This window comes from Arachis ipaensis, chromosome B10, assembly GCF_059453495.1.
Source record: "Arachis ipaensis isolate K30076 ecotype BB chromosome B10, ASM5945349v1, whole genome shotgun sequence".
Classification (NCBI taxonomy): domain Eukaryota; kingdom Viridiplantae; phylum Streptophyta; class Magnoliopsida; order Fabales; family Fabaceae; genus Arachis; species Arachis ipaensis.
In genome coordinates this window covers 44,720,698-44,728,850 of record NC_142435.1, presented here as the reverse complement: position 1 = coordinate 44,728,850, position 8,153 = coordinate 44,720,698, and the positions used below count along the sequence as shown (strand labels likewise).

General features: G+C 34.0%; 1 non-coding gene across 1 annotated transcript; it reads left to right on the top strand.

Annotated features, from left to right (window-relative positions):
* Positions 1–7,740: 7,740 nt before the first annotated feature.
* Positions 7,741–7,832, top strand: TRNAS-UGA (transfer RNA serine (anticodon UGA)). Its single transcript has one exon. It is a non-coding gene; the product is annotated as a tRNA-Ser (tRNA).
* The last annotated feature ends 321 nt before the right edge of the window (positions 7,833–8,153 follow it).

Sequence of the window (8,153 nt, the reverse complement as noted above, 5' to 3'; positions counted from 1 at the left end):
AAAAGATATTAAGAGAAATTTGGCCTATTCTACAATGTCTCAATTGGGTTATATGATGTTAGCTCTAGGTATGGGATCTTCCCGAGCTGCTCTATTTCATTTAATTACTCATGCTTATTCAAAAGCATTGTTGTTCTTAGGATTTGGATCAATTATTCATTCAATGGAAACTATTGTTGGATATTCTCCAGAAAAAAGTCAAAATATGGTTCTTATGGGTGGGTTAACAAAACATACGCCAATTACAAAAACAGCTTTTTTAATAGGTACGCTCTCTCTTTGTGGTATTCCACCCTTTGCTTGTTTTTGGTCCAAAGATCTGATTCTTAATGATAGTTGGTTGTATTCGCCAATTTTTGCAATATTAGCTTATTTTACAGCTAGATTAACCGCATTTTATATGTTTCGCATCTATTTACTTGGGTTCATCCTTGTAGTAATCAGATGAATTGAGTTTGCAAAATGAACGTGTAAGAAGAACTCAACAGGGATCCACTCTTTTTATTGATGAATTCGAGGGGGTCCCGTTGAGTTCTTAATAAGAAGAAGATTTCTTATTCTATAAATGACTCAATAGATAACTTTTTTCAATGTTTCAAAAAAGTCCATTTCAATTTTTTTAATGTTTTTTAAAAATGAACTTTATTTTTTGATTAAAAAAAGTCTTTTCCAGAGGAAAATTTCTTTCAATTTAAGTTGAAAGAAAAGTAAAAAAAGAATAAAAGGGAAATCGTTTGATTTACTTTTTCGGGATATCGCAATGGAAATAATATGAATTCTGTTTAATTCTATTGTAATATATTCTTAATTCTATTCTATCTTTATTCCCTTTTTCTATTCGAAATCTTATTGTTGGGTCAACCCCCCTTCTTTTGTTTGTCCACTACATAATGTGGTATACTGTATTCATTAAGATGATATTTTATCTTATCTCATAAAGGTTCCGCTCAAAGAAGGGAATCAACAAGTATTATTCTATATAAATAGAATAGAAAAGATTTTCTATTTCGATATTTTGCTACAATAAAAAAATAATCGGACTCTAGGAAAAGATAAAAAATAAAATCTCTCCTAGAATCCTAGAATCTCGTTTTCCCTATTTTGATTTCTACTGTGCTTAATATTCTCCAACTATTTTTCTTATATTACAACAATAAAGAATTAATAATTGTTTTCTATTGTAGGACATTGAAATCTGAAAACAATGACATAATCATATTGCTCTAATTTATTGGGTTGAAAAAAGGCAAAGTAAAATAGTCTTCTTCACTATATATACTATGACTGACTAGTACTGCAGTACAAGGAATTCTCTAAATACGGTAGAAAAAGACTCGAAAGAATCAAAGGTTCGGTCCTTTTTCTTAAATTTTTGATTATACAGAATAGAATTACAGTACAGAATTTATCGACTAAAATTTAGTTCTTTTACCGGCTTAGGCATAATATGTTCATAAATTCGCGGACCTGTAAATTAGAAATTCATCTCGGACAATTGCACCTTCTCAAATTGTTTCTTTTTAAGAACCAAGAAGATTTGTGCCAAAATAATCGATGCCAAGAAGAACAAAAGACCTTGGACACGTAACGGATCTTGAAGTACTATTTCTAGATCCCCCTGACCAAATCCACCCACATTAGGATTACTCATTAATGGTTGATCAAGTTTGATAGATTCACCCTCCGAAACAAGAAGTTCCGGTCCTGGAGGTATAATATCAATCACTTCACGTCCATCCGATGCATCCGCTATAGTTATTTCGTATCCCCCCTTTTCTTTTCGTATGATTTTTTTTACTATCCCCGCTGCTGTAGCATTATACACAGTATTATTACTCTTGCTCCCGTCGGGATAAATTTGACCCCTCCCCCTGTTCCCGCCTACATATATTGGATATTTTAAGAAGTGAACATCTCTCTCAGTAGCGGGATTGGGGGAAAGGATAGGAAAGGTGATTTCACTATATTTCTGGCCGGGAACAGGACCTACCACAAGAATGTTTTTTTTTTTTGTGGGACGATAGCTTTGAAAAGAGAGATTACCCAGCTTTTCTTTAATCTCGGGTGAAATACGATCGGGGGGGGGGGGCAATTCAAAGCCCTCCGGTAAAATAAGAACAACCCCGACATTCAAAGCCCCCTTTTTACCATTAGCAAGAACTTGTTTGATTTGCATATCATAAGGAATTCGAACAATCGCTTCAAATACAGTATCGGGAAGTACCGTTTATGCAACTTCAATATCCACGGGCTTATTAGCCAAATGGCAATTGGCACATACAATACGACCTGTCGCTTCTCGCGAATTTTCATATCCCTGTTGTGCAAAAAGGGGGCGGGGCGGGTTATTCACATTTCATTTGATGGTCAAAGGTGAATTGAAAGCTAAGCAGTGGTAATTCTAAGGATTGGATTCCCCGAGAGAAAAATAGAGATGTCTCCTACGTTACCCGAACTATGCGTAAGTAGCGACGTAATTTCATAGAGTCATTCGGTCTGAATGCTACATGAAGAACATAAGCCAGATGAAGGAACAGGAAGACCTAGGATGTAGACGATCATAACATGAGTGATTCGGCGGATTTGGATTCCTATATATCCACTCATGCGGTACTTCATTGTGTGATATATATAAGATCCATCTGTATAGATATCATCATCTACATCCAGAAAGCCGTATGCTTTGGAAGAAGCTTGTACAGTTTGGGAAGGAGTTTTGATTGATAAAAAAAAAGAAGAATCCACTTCAACCGATATGCCCTTAGGCACGGCCAAACATAACATAGAAATCACACTCGGAAAGGGTGGACAATTAGCTAGAGCATCAGGTGCTATAGCGAAACTGATTGCAAAAGAGGGGAAATCGGCCACATTAAAATTACCTTCTGGGGAGGTCCGTTTGATATCCAAAAACTGCTCAGCAACAGTCGGACAAGTGGGGAATGTTGGGGTAAACCAGAAAATTTTGGGTAGAGCCGGATCTAAATGTTGGCTAGGTAAGCGTCCTGTAGTAAGAGGAGTAGTTAGGAACCCTGTAGATCATCCCCATGGGGGTGGTGAAGGGAGGGCCCCAATTGGTAGAAAAAAACCCGCAACTCCTTGGGGTTATCCTGCACTTAGAAGAAGAAGTAGAAAAAGGAATAAATATAGTGATAATTTGATTCTTCGTCGCCGTAGTAAATAGTAGAATAGAGAAAATCGAATTTGTTTCTTCGTCTTTACAAAAAATAGGAGGAATTCACTAATTAAATTAATTAAAATAAACTGTAATATATATATTTCTTGTTTTTTTGTAGATTAGATTGATGGGCGAACGACGGGAATTGAACCCGCGCATGGTGGATTCACAATCCACTGCCTTGATCCACTTGGCTACATCCGCCCAAAGGAGAAATTGATCCCCTACCCTAAGGTTTTGAGTAGCGGTGTAGTATCAGATCCCACAGATAGTAAGTCTTTTCTTTCTTATGAAAAATAAAAAGAAGTCTTTCTCAAAGATTCTATAGACCATAGAAATGTCATATTATAAAGTATATGATATATGAAATTGAGATAGTTACCTTTCAGAAAATTAGAGAGTGTTAATGTAGATGTGTTATTCTTCGGAAGGTAGGAGAAAAGATAAAACTATAAAAATAAAAAGAAAAAGAGATGAAACCCTTTTTTAATCAAAATTCAAGTTTGAAACTCATGTAGTTAACCCATTCCATTTTCTTTTGGTTAATTCCAGAAAAATGGAACAATTGACTGCTGAGCCGTATGAGGCAGGAAACTCTCAAGTACGGTTCTAAGGGAAGGAATTTACTCACCTATTCCGACCGCGGAGAACAGGCCATTCGACAGGGAGATTCCAAAATTGCTGAGGCTTGGTTTGATCAAGCCGCTGAATATTGGAAACAAACTATAGCCCTTACCCCCGGTAATTATATTGAAGCACAGAATTGGTTGAAGATTACAGGGCGTTCTTAATTTAATAAAAACACTCTTTTTTTTAGTTCTATTTATATTATTCTATATACCCTTATATCTTAATATATATTATTTTCATATTTATTTTTATATTTTATATTTATCTTACTATATTTATCTTACTAAATAATCTTATTTATATATTATTATATTTAATATTTAGTTTAGAATATTTAATGCATATTTCATTTAAATGTTTGTTGTCTACATCAGTCCATCCAATAAAACTAAAAATTTAGAATAATATTCTATATATCTATTATATAAATATATTACGCTATAGTAATAGTCAATCCAAAAATTCCATTATATCCCTTCTAAAAAAATCGTTCTTTTTCGTCTCGTATTTTGTAGAGATAAATGGTATGTGGATACAGCAGAGAATTTGCCTTTTTTCTGTTATTCAAACTAAAAGTGAAACTCAAAAAAGAGAACTCAAAAAAACTAAAAAGAAATAGCAGTATGGCCTCTAGCAATGCTGATGACTGCTACTGCTCACGTAATTGGAAATAGAGTGCATAATAATCTCTTCTATTAAATTATTTAATAAGACAGACATAAAATAAATTCCATCTTTGAATTTCAAATTCAAATATGAATCCCCTAGCCTAGGTTGCACAAAAAAATTATTGAATTGAAATTCAAAGTCCAGAAGGAGTTTTAGAGGATTCAAAAAGGTCCGTTGAGCGCCTATATATGTCATAATAGATTCGAACACTTGCCCCGGATTAACTTCTGGATCATAATTGTTCTAGTGAATAACTAAAGAAAAAAATTGGAATAGATAGATGGGAGATAGAATAGAAAGAAACTCAATATAAAAATCTCTCAAAAGTTCACTAATCTTTTTTTTTTTATATTGGCAGGTCTCTTTGTATGTGTTGTCCGGAAGGAGGAGGACTCAATGATTATTCGTTCGCCGGAACTAGAAGTAAAGATTTTGGTAGATAGAGATCCCATAAAAACTTCTTTCGAGGAATGGGCAAAACCCGGTCATTTCTCAAGAACAATAGCTAAGGGACCCGATACTACTACTTGGATTTGGAACCTACATGCTGATGCTCATGATTTCGATAGCCATACTAGTGATTTAGAGGAGATTTTCCGAAAAGTATTTAGTGCCCATTTCGGCCAACTCTCCATCATCTTTCTTTGGCTTAGTGGCATGTATTTTCATGGTGCTCGTTTTTCCAATTATGAAGCATGGCTAAGTGATCCAACTCACATTGGACCTAGTGCCCAAGTGGTTTGGCCAATAGTGGGCCAAGAAATATTAAATGGTGATGTTGGCGGGGGTTTCCGAGGAATACAAATAACCTCCGATTTTTTTCCAGATTTGGCGAGCATCTGGAATAATTAGTGAATTACAACTTTATTGCACTGCAATTGGTGCATTAGTATTCTTTCTACCACCATGTTAATATAAAAAAATGGTTTGAAAGATCAAAACCTATTATCATATGCAAAATCAAAAAACAACAAACAAAAAGAGTAGAAATATTGCTCAAAAACCTTAGTAAAAGATTTAGATCTGGTCCATAAAAACACAAAAATAGAGAAAAAAGAACAATCTCTATTTATATATAATACAATTTAAAGAAAAGACCATCTCATCTAAGAGGAATGTATAAACCAATGCTTCCATAGATTTCATCCTGGTTTACAATTATAGCTTTCATACCTGTTTATTAGATTAGAGTAAAAAAATACAATCATTCAAATCAAGATTAATCAAATTCCTTATGATTTAATTTAAATCACCCCAAACAAAAGTATAGTAAAAAAGAAACAACAAAAAAAAAATAACGTTCTATCCGAATCAGACTATTTGCCTTCTTGTAGTCGGATCGTCCACTTTTTGGAATGCTCCAAATTCTACTTGAGCATCCAAATCGGGGTCGATGCCAGCAAAAACATCTCGGAACAAAGTTCTAGCACCATGCCAAATGTGCCCGAAAAAGAAGAGAAGAGCAAACGAAGCATGTCCAAAAGTAAACCAACCCCTTGGACTGCTACGAAAAACACCATCTGATTTCAAAGTGGCACGATCTAATTCAAAAATTTCACCCAATTGAGCACGTCTAGCATATTTTTTCACAGTAGCGGGATCACTATAATTGACTCCGTTGAGTTCGCCACCATAGAACTCAACAGTTACACCTACTTGTTCAACACTATACTTCAATTCTGCTCTTCGAAAAGGAACATCGGCTCTAACAATTCCGTCTCCGTCTATCAAAACAACTGGAAATGTCTCAAAAAAAGTAGGCATACGCCTTACAAAAAGTTCACGCCCCTCTTTATCTCTAAAGATAGGATGTCCTAACCAACCGACGGCTATTCCATCTCCATTATCCATTGAGCCCGCTCTAAATAAGCCCCCTTTTGCCGAATTATTGCCGATGTAATCGTACATGGACGGTAGTTGGAGTCGGCGGCTCTCCTAGGGTTTCCTCATCTGGGATCCTTTTTTAGTAATAATTATTTTTTTCCTTTTTTATCACTTGATTCTCCCTATTTTCTCTATTTTGATTTTCATAATATCTCTTCTTTCTCCTTTCAGCTTTTTTTAGTCTTTCCTTTCCTATTATTGGGTAGTTTATTTGTTTTTTCTTGGGTTATAGCAAGATTCATTTTTGCTATTGCTTTGGGATATATTTATACAAGTACTTGATTGTACTTGTATTTTTATAGAAGGATCCAGTTTTTCTTTTGTGTTAAGATATTGAATTGTTTATATCTTTTTTTCTCAGGGTTCTTATTTTAATATATCCTTTTTTTAGTTTTAGTTAGATTAGAAGATTTTTGAAATCAAATTCAAAAAAATGCTTGATAACAAAGCAAAGTAAGTTGATCAGTTAATTAAATAGAAATAATAAAATAATAAATCGGAGTTAGTACTCTAGTTTGTACCATCCAAACAATTCAATTGTTTAACGTACTGCCTCCATTGCAATGGTTGAATTTTTCAACTTCAACCAAATGATTCAAAAAATTAATAGAATTAAATTATTAATTTGTATGATATAAATATTAAGTATAGAAGATTTTTCCAATAGAAAAAAAAGTTTGACCCCTTCCTCCCTATAATGTCTTAGTTTTCTTTATTTTTATTTGGGGGCTTATATATTCCATTTTTTTAATGTGCCTCACAATTCGAAAGAATTCGTGGAGAGGGGTCATTTCAGTTCATTTTTCGATCTATAACAAATAGCTTCAAGAGATGATAGAATTAAGAATACCCACTAAAAAAACTAATACAATCCATAATGAGGTACCGGAAAATACAACATTTTTGTTACTTGACCAACCATCAGGAGAAGCAAATACAACCGGTACACTAATCAATAAAATTGATGAAGTAGCAATTAATGCAAAAACAGCCAATTGGAAAGCTATAGTCATGTTTCTAATCCTCCAATTTACCAACAAAAGAAAACTATACCATTTGATCCCAACTCCTCGATTCCGTTATAAAAAAAATTGTAATAAAAAAACATATTTTGGGGTTTTTATCATGAATCTATTGATTTTATATGACGTATTACCTACCCCTTTCATTTTAGGCATGGATCGAAGGTTTGTTTTTATTTCAGAAAAAGACATGCTGGATCATACATCTTCTATAATATTTTGAAGAATTAAACGTGACCAATTGATTCACACTAGATATCTATGCCATCGATCATCGATCGATACTAACTATATTAATTCATATAGTTATGTTCTATTCAGTAGAATAAAGATAAAATAGAAATTGGCTTTTTGGTTGGAGAGATGGCTGAGTGGTTGATAGCCCCGGTCTTGAAAACCGGTATAGTTTACAACACGAACTATCGAGGGTTCGAATCCCTCTCTCTCCTTTTGTTTTTGCTCGACGAAAGTATTCTTTTTCTTTTATTGGTTTTGGTTGGTTCGGTTTTTTCGGGCTCGGCGATACTACCACTTAACCGAGCCCGAAAAAAAAAAGATTCAGAATTTCGATATAATTAGATTAGATAGAAATGGATTAAAACGAGAAGTAAAATACTTTTTATTTTTTATTTTAATCTGACCCGCTCGACTCAACCCTATATGTATGGTAAAATCAACGTGATTCCTACTTCAAGCATTAGATCTCATATCTCAATTAAGAGGAGTCATGGAAAGAACAGGTTCAAAATCGCGATCAATTCCTTTTTCAA